The 9,249-nt window shown below is 42.0% G+C and overlaps 1 pseudogene; it reads right to left on the bottom strand.

The window, feature by feature from the left end:
• Positions 1 to 377: 377 nt before the first annotated feature.
• Positions 378 to 3,535, bottom strand: LOC115330160 (annotated as a pseudogene).
• Between the last annotated feature and the right edge of the window lie 5,714 nt (positions 3,536 to 9,249).

Raw genomic sequence — 9,249 nt, 5'->3', positions numbered from 1 at the left:
TAACAGGTGATATACCATCAGGGACAGTAGCCTTTGACTGATCTAGGCCGCGCAAAAGAGAGGCAATACCATGAACATCAATATCAATATCCGCCATGATGCCAGTAAAACAACTATTCGGTGACTCCACCACATACCCAGAGAGTCCCGGAGAAAATACCGATTTAAAGTAGGAATTGAAGCATTCTGCCTTCTCCACATTTTCCTTTAACATTTGGCCGTCAACATTAAGAACTGGGATAGAAATATCGTCTTTCCTGGATGTCTTCACATATTTCCAGAATACCTTTGGGTTTCGTTTAAGATCGCAGTTTTGCCTGGTAAAAATGACTACTTAGCTAACTTTATTGTTACTTTTAATTGATTATTAATATATTTTAACCCTTGCAAATTAAGGACAGAGTTATCTTTACAACGTTTTTTGTAAGGCCGCCTTGCTTTCCCCAGTAGTTTCCGTATTTCGGCATTAAACCAAGGTTTTTGTTTACGGCTTTGCTGCAAAGTTCTTGAAGGTACAAAAGCCTCAACTAATTCCAATATTTTATTGCGAAACAAAATCCAAATCTCCTCTGTTGTACAAGACTCAGATAAATATGAAAAAGTTAGAAAATATGTCTGTAATGCATTATTGGTGGCGTCAAAATTACCCTTTTCATAGATGAGTACTCTGCGTGGCTCTTGTTTCTGTTCAGGTACGCCTGATACATTCAACTCAGTAACAACAACATCGTGATCACTTATTCCAGGATATACCTGGGCGCTAGAAACAATATTTGGGTCATTGCATAAGACGAGATCTAAAAGTGCCGTCAGTCGAGTCGGCTCCATACCATACTGAATCAGACCAAATGTATCTATCAATTCTGTGAACATAGAATAAACACGCGATTTGCTTCTTGCCGTCGTCCCAGTTAACCATGAAAAGTCTGGCAAATTAAAATCGCCTCCCAGAAAGACGGTGTCTGGTATCACTGATTACATATCTGAGAGTAAAGAAATGCTTGTTTCATTTCCGTCTGGCGGACGGTAGATAGTTCCAAACACCACAGTGTTCCCTTTGGGAAAACGAACGCGACACCACACCGACTCAGAGTCATTCTCAAATTTAACTACACAGCTACTCCACCAAGATGAAACCAGCAAAAAGACTCCTGCGTGTCGATGTCTGTCTTTACGATATACCGTAAATCTCGGCGGAAAAACCTCAGTGTAAGAGACCGTATCGTCCAACCAAGATTCGGTCCCCATAACAATCTGTGGATTCAAAGTCATTATTAAAGATGCAAGCTCATCAACTTTATTCATGATGCTATGGCAGTTCACAACCAGAACCGTAGGTTTCTCTGGCATATCAACAATGTCATCTTTGCTTGGTCTGTTGATAGGAGGTAGGTGTCGTCGTTCTGCTACGATCTCGGAATTAGTCGGACGATGCAGGACTGGTTGGCACGTGTCGCTGTCCCAGATAAACGTCTGCCCATTTATTACTAACTTATCATAGTTGAAATAGACCCTGTTTTCTTTATTTTGCCTTTTCTCTTTTGCGTAGTTCCAGAGCTGCCGCCGTTTTTCTTGAACTAGGGGACTGAAGTTTTCCGATGCGCTGGTCGGGGTATTTGTAAACCTAAATGCATTTCGCCTCACATTTTCTCTGGCTTTCCAGCCAGCAAAATGCGCAACGATAGGCCGATTTTTTTTTTCATCTTTAAATGCTCCCACGCGGTGGGCTCTTTTGATCTCAACATTGTCGATAGATAACGTTTTTTTACAGATGTACCTTATTAGTTTCTCAGATTCTTCCCATGTCTCTTTTCTGGAGTTGTCAGGAACACCAAAAAATACTAAGTTTGATCGTCGACTTCTATTTTCAAGGTCGTCTAATTTGGCTTCAAGTTTAAACTCACTTTCTTCAACATGTGCCACGCTTCTTTCTAGTACCTTCGTCTTTGAAATTACGCCATCAATCTTATTCTCAAGATCAGCTTGCCTTTTTTCTATGCCTGTTAGCTTTGCCAAAACAGTTGCTTGTCCAGACTGCAATTCTAAGAGTATGCTTTCAATTTTTCCCAACTGTTCAGTTTCAGCCTTAGACATGGGACCGGGGTTTGATTCCACGTCCCCTGCCAAGAGGAGCAATGCTTCCATGAACAAAAGACAGGCGTCGAAGAACAGGAATGTTAACCAATCAATCACCCCGACACCAAAAAGATAAAACACCAGTGCAGCATGCGTTTGTTGATGCTCGCTCGTGCAGCCCGTGTACGATAAAACGAACCAATCGTTCATGAAAAGGTATAATGAAATATAGTCTAAATTACCAGAATGTGGTGTCTAATCCCTATGATCTTAAATTTCTAGAAAAATAAAGCAAATGTTTAGCTCGAATGATTCGTTGGATGGAAAAGGGGGGGGGGGGGGGGCGGAGGTGACAGACGACGCGTTCAAGTTCTCAGCACTACAAGAAAGAACTCGTTTTTTCGAAGAGTCCAGAGGCGCTTTTTTAATGCTTACAAATCCATAGCCCTGCACACGCATGGACAAAGGATGACATTGGAAAAGTGCTCGCTGCTTACATTTTTTTTCTTTATTTATTTAGGTACCTCTAGAGTTACCGGTGGGGCATTACACAAAGGGGGAAAGAAAGTGGTGGGGGGGGGGGGGGGGCGTCATTGTAAGACACGTTTGAATAATTATCGAAATTCTATCAATACACAAAAAAAAAATACGATCACTTCAAAGCAAATGTCAAAAGCAAGATTGGCCAAAAATTAACCACAAGCCCCGACGTTAGCACATTGGGAAATTGCACAAAAAGGCGACCCACAAATGCTGCTGTCAGGCGTGATATCAACGTGCTTACAAGCGGTGAGCGATTGTGAGTTACGCAGAAGTGCCATAAAGTTATCGTGATTTCTGATTAGAGCTATTTCACTTGTCAACTCATTCCAGTCTGTCACGGCCAGAAGTAGTAGGGAAAGTTTGAACGAGTTAGTTTTAGCGAAATTAATGTAAACTTTGTTAGGGCGATCATGACGCGGGTTTGTTTGACAACACGTTTTAATCCACGTTTTACGCCGCTGCGGTGATGCTGTGGTTAGTAAATGAGAGAGAGAGGGGAGGTGTATGAAAATCGGGGAAGGATGCTGCCTCCGTTTTTATTACGATGACCCTTTTGAGCCGGCGGTGCCGGAGGTGTTGGTGGTGTCTCGTGGTGCAGACTTTGAGCGCGGTGTTTCTGCGCTGCAAGTCTTGAAGCCGGGCGTCGACCGGGGGAGCTGCTGGGTCCCGGAGGAAGTCGAGCAGCGACTGCCTGAGTTTTATGGCAGCCGTCAAGGTGGTGGGGTGTCCCGGACGGGACCACGCGAGAAGCGAGGTGGGCCTAATGCCTCGCTCAAGTATGACGAGGGCTCGTGCCCGGAGTACGGCAGCCATTTCCAAAGCAGGTGCTCCTGGTCCCTCCTGGCCTGGCACAGCACGCACGTGCCGGAAGTAGGAGCCAGTGCACCTCAGGTGCCACTGTTGCTGCCGCTGCCATGGCTGCTGTTGTGGTGGAAGCGCTTACACAAGTAGAAGCTGAGCAAGGTTCTGGGTTGGATTTGCCGTTAGGTAACGCTCTGCCGGCGGGTAAGTCATCGAGAGGGGGGTAGAGGCGATGAGGTTGGCTGTGGCAAGGAGTAAGGCTGCCGGTACAATTTAGGTCGAGTGATGCGGCTGAGTTAGAGGGTTGAGTCTCGATGTCGTCCGATTGAAAGACGAATTGTTGGTGCAGGGAGGCTCGAAATTGTGCGGTGGATAGATGCACTCGTACAAGGCGATAAGCCTTCTCGTTAAAATGTGAGTTACTGTGTCCGGAGACCCAGTGTATGGTCCTCCCCCAGAGGTCGGAGTTGAGGAACGCACAAACGGAGCTGACTAACCGCAATGAATGCGTGTTTTGCTTTGGCACACCCTACCACGAGCAGGTGCTAGAATATAGTCTTGACGGAATCCAAATGAGGTATAAAATTTTTTATCAAAAAGGTACAACCTCGCGAGATACTCTCTTCAATTCAGCGCAAATACACCGATGTAATCTTTAACCTGTGTGACCACTTCCAGATTAATTCACTTTTAGTATGACTCAAGTTGCCCTGTTTTATATAGATTTGAGGCTGCCAATAAAATATTTTCGATGGGGGTTCCAAATGACAAATGTATATTTTAACATGGTTCTATGACAGAAGTGTACGTAAGGAGTTAGGTTTCCACCATTGTCGTGTACAAATGCCTTCTTTGAAAACTTAATGTCTGATTAGCACTCTTAACAGTTAAGAGAACTCCTAAATATTTATATGAGCTTAGTGTTTCTAATTTTGAATCTATATTTTTGTAATCATGATGAAGCGTTAAAAGGCGGCTAGTAAATGTCATAGTTTTAATTTTGTATACATTTTTTTTATATACGCCACGTGTCACACCATTAAAGTATGCTTTCGATTTTTTTTTTCTTTTGAATAGCAAAGCAGAATTTTAGTTTGGTCAGACATTTCACAGTAAGCCGCACGGCCGCCTGCAAATAGTCGATTTTTTTTTTCATGAAAGGATGTTTGGAAGGTAATTTGATACATTAAAAATAAAAGTGGGCCGAGAACAAATCTGAGGAACTCCTGATTTAACGTTTAAGGGTCGTGAGTTGAGCCATTTATGGCAACCCATGGTTTTCTATTGTTCAGAAACGCTAAAATTTACGTAATTACGGTCTCGGCAATTTAAAGACCCCGTAATTTTTAACGATAACGACTTCGAGGGGCACGATCAAGTTCTTTTGAAATCCAATAAAAACTGTGTCAGTTTGTGAGCATGAGTAAATGCTGACGCAAAAATTTATTTACCAGATAAATAAATTGCGATTTATACGAAAGACGGCGTTAGAAACTATGCAGGTTAGAAACAAGTGTATTTTTAAAAACGAAGTGTTTTAATAAACATGAATAATTCATGCTCTAAAAGTTTGTAATGAACAGACCTCAGTTAAATAGGTGCATATTTTTATATACTCCCATGATTACCAGATTTATGAATTGCTCTTTCTTAACCATTGTGCAGGTGTACCAGCCCGTGACATTGAGGACTAAGAAAGAAAACGACTGTTGGTGGTAACACGTTACAAGTAACGGCGTTACTTTTTTTGGTAACGTGGTGACGTACTTGTTACCTGCTTAAAGCAGTAACGGGTCACATACTTACGTTACTTATTTCAAGTAACGGGTAACGTAGTTAGGTAATCATCACCTCTCCTTCCCAAGTCTGGAAAAAGCTCACGGAATTTTCCCCCCTTTTTCTATGCTTCGTTTCACCTAACATATAAAGGCGCACTCAACCACGCATGCGCCACGCAAATTGCCTCGTCACTGCTATGAGCGCGTCTTAACCCTCTCCTCGTTCTTTTTTTTGTTTACGTTCACCACACGTTCACTGCACAGATGACAACAAAAAAAGAGCGGAGGACGGATTGGCCGCACCACATTGGGTTGTCCGTTACCTCGAATAGAGGCACCCATATAAAACGAGAAGGGTTTAATGCCCGCTTGTCGCATGCCGGCTCCATTGCCTTCCACCGACTTTGTTACAGAGATCGGGGAGGGGAAGCGACGGATAACGCGAACGTGTAATCAGTTCACCGCAACTACATTACCAGGCTACGGAAAGAGCAACAACAGCTGGAATTGCTTCGTTTACGGCTAAGCAGCGTTTTACTGTGCGCCACTTTATTCTGGCTTTCCAGTACGTTCCCCCAAAAAGCAACATTTCAAACTAACACTTTTTTTTATGCTTTAGTTGCCCGTTTTTATCTGAAATAGGCAGGTTGCGCTGAGTACCCTTTGGAAAGAAGTAGAACACAACATAGATTATACGGAGTCAGTGATTTATTTTTAAGGGGAGGGGGGGGGGGGGGGAGAGAGGGGGTACGCTAAAATAATTAGAGGAGCACCTGTAAATAAGATAAAAACAGAGGCAAGAAAAAATACTTTAGGAGTCCGGACGTCCATCTCGTCTTGGTATCTTAACGGGCAAACGTCTCCCTTTCCTGTTTCTTGCGTCTAAAGGCTTACAGTGCATGCATGAATTCGGGCGCGAGCTTGCTTCACACATGACTGTTTTGTTTAGTATCTCTAGATAAACGAACAAAACACATTATTTAGTGCAACCTCAAGGATAAGTGATATGGAAGCATAGATTGAGATTCAAATATCGAGGTGTTCCTGGTATGGGGCTTCACAGTGCCATTGGCCAACAGAAACGAATGCTGTGGCAGAAGTCGGACATACTAAATTAATCTATATTATTCAGAACTAAGGAGTGCTATGAAGAAATAAGCGAATATACAAACCTTCTGTGTTATATTGCTAAAATATTTGAAACAATCGTGCAACAATGTCTTTTTGCCCATTTATCAAAGTATCTTACGCATCAACAGCCTGGCTTCATTAGAGGACGTTCTGTTGAAACTAACCTTTGTACATTTCTTCGTTACGCAGCCCCGGTCGTTTCGAAGAGCGGTCAGATTGACTGGATTTATTTCGATCTTTCAAAGGCTTTCGATAGGGTTGATAATTTTTTGCTTGTACGAAAATTGGAACAATATGGTATTGTTCCAATTGTATTGTTCCAATGGTACATAAGCTTTGTGATTGGGTTTCTAGTTATTTGTCATCGAGAAGAAACTTTGTTCGTGTTGATAATGTTTTATCAAGTGCGTTCTCTCCAACTTGAGGAGTACCCCAGGGGTCAGTAGTGGGGCGATTGCTATTCCTAGTATTCATTAATGATATTTCAAAGTGTATTACATCTGCCAGGATGCTTCTATTTGCTGATGATATAAAGTTATTTTCTCATATTCATTCTGAAAAAGACTGCGAAGCGCTACAATCTGGTGTGTTGAGCATTTCTAAGTGGTGCCTGTTCAACCGCTTGCCTTTGAACGCTAACAAAACTAAGGAAATCTCGCTAACAAGACGCAATAATCCCTTAAACTTTAAATACAAGTTGGAAAACGATACTATCGCTCAATCTGATGTAGTCAGGGACCTTGGAGTGCTAAAAGACTGTAAACTATTGTTCAAATCTCATGTCACTAACATTTGTGGTACCGTTCTTAAAGTGCTCGGGATGATCTTACGTTGGACTAAACACTTCAAGGCACCTGATACTTTATTACGCTTATTTTGTGCTTTGGTTAGGCCACGACTTGAAATTGCGTCTGTTGTGTGGAACTTTGTATCACATAGCAATTGCAGACGCATTGAAATGGCACAAAGGCGTCTGATACGCATAGCCTACGATAGGCATTTTAACAGGAGACACTATTTCGAGTATAATTTTCTTGTAAAAGTTTTAAACCTCAGAACCCTAATTGACCGCAGGCATTGCCGAGATGTGGTGTTTTTACAGAAACTCATAGAAGGTCGTTTCGATGTACCTGATATTTTGAGTAGCACAAGCTTACGTGTGCCAGCTAAACATACGCGACTCTGCGATACGTTTTATCCTGAGAAGCAGATTAAAGGGTCACCAATGCATAGAATTCAACCTTTTTTGTATTAGCCTTGTGCAGCATGATTTCTCTTCCATGCCTTATTTTAATTTGAATACCGAGTTGTGTCTGTAATTTGTTTTATTATGACTGATGTTTCGCTCCTGTATTTCACGTCTTTGCATGTTCAACTCATTGTGATTTTATGTGCACCAATATCAAAGCCTTCACGGTGTTTTGGGCACGCAATAAATACCAATACCAATACCAATAACCAGGCTTACGGAATCATCAATACGAATTCAAATTCTCAGGCGTTTTCGCTTTGTGTGGCCCGGAATCAACTGCTTGTAAACTTTATTTTTTTTTTTTGTCAATGTCATACCCTCCACCTGTGGGAATATTTAACAAAGAATATCAAGATCCGATGGGCTCGATAATAGTCTCGCAAGTGATATTACGGAGCCTAGCTAAATGTTTGTGCAGGCCAGAAAACGTGCAAAGCGCTGGTGCCCAGAGTGCTTCGGAAACATTTAGCCCCTCGTTGTCCTCTTTTTAGCAGATCTACCCCATACCTCCACCAAAGGATGTTACGATGACTTGGGTTCGAAAGTACTCGATGACGGGCTCTAATTCAAACTGGTCGCAGCGAGCTCGGCATCGCTGTCGCTGCCACGCAGTGTTGTACACGTTCCTCAAGAAAAGGAACGAAAGATCGTTCCTCGTTCCATGTGATTTTTGGAACGCTTTCCCATTCCAAGTTCCATATCTGAAAAAGACACTCGTCCCCGTTACAGTTAAAGGAAATGAAGAGTATCATCACATAGACGTTACATTTCTAGTTTGCCAATTACCATAATTAAACCTAAACAATATTTTATTTTTATTTTTATTTATTGCAGAAAATGGGAACATATGAATTTGAATGCCGTGACGGAAGGGCACCAGGAGAGAAGAGAACAAGCCGAAGTAGTTTTTCCTTATGTATTCACCTTTAAAAATCTCAGCTGTCAACCACATTTATGTTAGTTATGGGCGATTCAGACGAGCCAAATGTACTGCTACTCCTCATTGCACGAGCGTTTTACAACAACCTCACAAGTTTCAATCTATCAAAGTCCCGTGTTCGAACTCAACATCATTTGCTCCTCGATGTTGCTGTCCGCAAGACAAGCAAGTGAAGAAGAGGTTAGGGCTTTTGGAAGTTCAGTCTTGAAAACTACAAGTCCTTCGTGAAGGTGGATTCGTTGTTCAGTTTGAAGATGGGGGACAAGGGGAGAAGGAGCAAAGGTTAGTTTTTGTGTATCTTTTACGTGTCCGATGTTCGGGATACAAGGGTGGGTTAAATGCATGGTAACATATTTTTTTTGTGTTTTTTTTTGTTGTAACTGCAGGTTCCTTTGTAAAAATTCGGTGATGGCTGTAGTCGGCCTTAGATTTCTGGGTGTATGAGGATTCGTACAAGCAAGGACAGTAGCTGAGCTTGAAACGTTCTTCTCTCTTTGTCTTCTCATTCGACTAAAGTTTTTGGTACTTGTACAACAACCTTGGGCACTCAAAAAAAAAGAAAGAAAGAAAATCAACAGTTACTAGCTTTTTTGTACCCGACTGTTACCAAGCGAGGACCTAAAAAAAAAAACCCTGTGATAAGTAATCAAAACGTTAACGAGATCCTGCTCTGAGTAAAGGTATTCTATTTTATTTAAAATTTTTCTCTTAGAAATAAAATACAAATT

The sequence above is a fragment of the Ixodes scapularis genome, unplaced genomic scaffold (assembly GCF_016920785.2).
Source record: "Ixodes scapularis isolate PalLabHiFi unplaced genomic scaffold, ASM1692078v2 PGA_scaffold0__279_contigs__length_252992795, whole genome shotgun sequence".
In the NCBI taxonomy this organism is placed as follows: Eukaryota; Metazoa; Arthropoda; class Arachnida; order Ixodida; family Ixodidae; genus Ixodes; species Ixodes scapularis.
The sequence above is the reverse complement of the archived record's forward strand: the minus strand, read 5'-3'. Positions and strand labels throughout refer to the sequence as shown.